This window comes from Sinocyclocheilus grahami, unplaced genomic scaffold (assembly GCF_001515645.1).
Source record: "Sinocyclocheilus grahami isolate Dianchi unplaced genomic scaffold, SAMN03320097.WGS_v1.1 scaffold413.1, whole genome shotgun sequence".
NCBI lineage: Eukaryota > Metazoa > Chordata > Actinopteri > Cypriniformes > Cyprinidae > Sinocyclocheilus > Sinocyclocheilus grahami.
In genome coordinates, this window is record NW_015505592.1 from 1,346,854 (window position 1) to 1,348,650 (window position 1,797).

General features: G+C 36.2%; 1 protein-coding gene across 1 annotated transcript in view; it reads right to left on the reverse strand.

Moving 5' to 3' along the window:
* The window catches only part of mgat4a (alpha-1,3-mannosyl-glycoprotein 4-beta-N-acetylglucosaminyltransferase A), a 60,010-nt gene that overhangs the window by 16,514 nt on the left and 41,699 nt on the right, over window positions 1-1,797 (reverse strand). The window lies entirely within an intron of this gene.

Genomic DNA, 1,797 nt, shown 5'->3' on the forward strand with positions numbered 1-1,797 from the left:
GAGAGAGAGAGAGAGAGAGAGAGATGCAGAGCGTGTGCAGAGCAGGGGCGACGCGAGGAACAGTATTAAGAACCGCTGCTTTAGACCATTGATTTTGAAACTTGTGAATCCATTAGAATCGTTAGAAGACAGAATCAAAATTCATATATGAACAGATTTTTTCATGCACCCCTAGTTCTGACAGCATGGCAGCAAATTTTCCTCTTCCCAAAAGCAGCGCAACATGGCCCCGTCCCCTTTTGTTGCATGTTCCCGGGGGCAGGGTTTATCAGGATTTGTGACATCACCGTTTTTGTAGGCATTAAACTGCCATAATTTTAAAAGATGATATCCCCGTTTGCATTGAACTTTCAGAGTCGTAACTTTGCAGATATTGTTTATGCTCAAACAGCAGCATTACACACTAACGTTAAAAAAGTGAAATCGCAATCAACCACCCCTTTAAAAAACTTACATCATTTAGAAATGTTTGAAAGCTACATGGCCCTGATTTAATTTAATGTTATATTGTTTTTTTTATTATTATTAATTGAATAAACAAAAGAGTGTGTTGAACAGCATATCAACTGCTATTGAAGATCTCAGTGGTATTAAGAATAATAATATTCGGCATTGGCATAGTCTATTTTTCCAGTCATGACAACCCTAGGACAGACAGAATCAGTTATGAAAGAGAGAGCATGACACCAAAAGATAGAATCGGCAGTGAAAGAGATGCCCCGAGTGATTGAGATTAAATTGAGACAGCTGAGGATGAAAGATTTAAGGAGAGCAGGAGATGAGAAGAGGGGTCCTTTTAGGACAGACAGAGAGAGAGAAAGAAAGAGAGAGAGAGAGGGGAGTGAAGGAGGAATGGAAGGAATTGATGTCTTTGACCTTGAGCTTAGTGGCTTCCTGTCTCACAACAAATCTGCCACGCCTCTCGCTCTGATTTCCCTCCAGAAAATCTCACTGACATCTCTCTCTAATCACATTTGTGACAGTAAATCAGCTCTGACTCAGGCACTGAAATATGAGATTCAGGCTAATCAAAACTTTATTTCATCCTCGCCACAGAAATCTCTATGGGCACATAAATACTGTCATGTGCACCCGCCACAGCAACAGCCAGCGCTACCATATGACAGACCGCAATCAATACACCAACACACACCACCTGTCAAACGCTTGAACATGCTCGACTAAAATTCAATGTTTTGAATTAGTTTTGTAGACAAATAAAATGCTGTCTTTTTGTATATATTTTACATGTATAAAATGTTTACAGTTTTTTACAATGTTTACACTACACAATTCCACACTTACAGTTTTGATGACATAACTAATATCCTAAAATATGGAAAACAGTAATAATAAGTAGGTGCGTCCAATTATTTGAATGGTAGTGTATATAGGCTACGATATGGACTACACTACTGCATACTATTATACTTTCTTGCATATGTAGTATGCAATATTGTTTCAAAACTAAGTACACTGAGTACAGTATGCAAAAAATGTCAATTTTCGATGAAGCATGCTATTGCATTTTTTGAGAAAAAATGTTGTCCTCTGCTCAACATGCCAACTACTGCTCAAAAGTTTGGGGTTAGTAAGATTTTTTTTTTTTTAAGTAAATTAATATTTCTATTTAGTAAGAATTTGTAAATGTATTAAATTTCTATTTATGCATTCAATTGACCAAAGCGACAGTAAAGACATTTATACTGTGACATAATATAACTATTTCAAACAAATGCTGTCCTTTTGAACTTCCATCCATTAAAGAATCTTAAAAAAAAATAATTATAATAATAT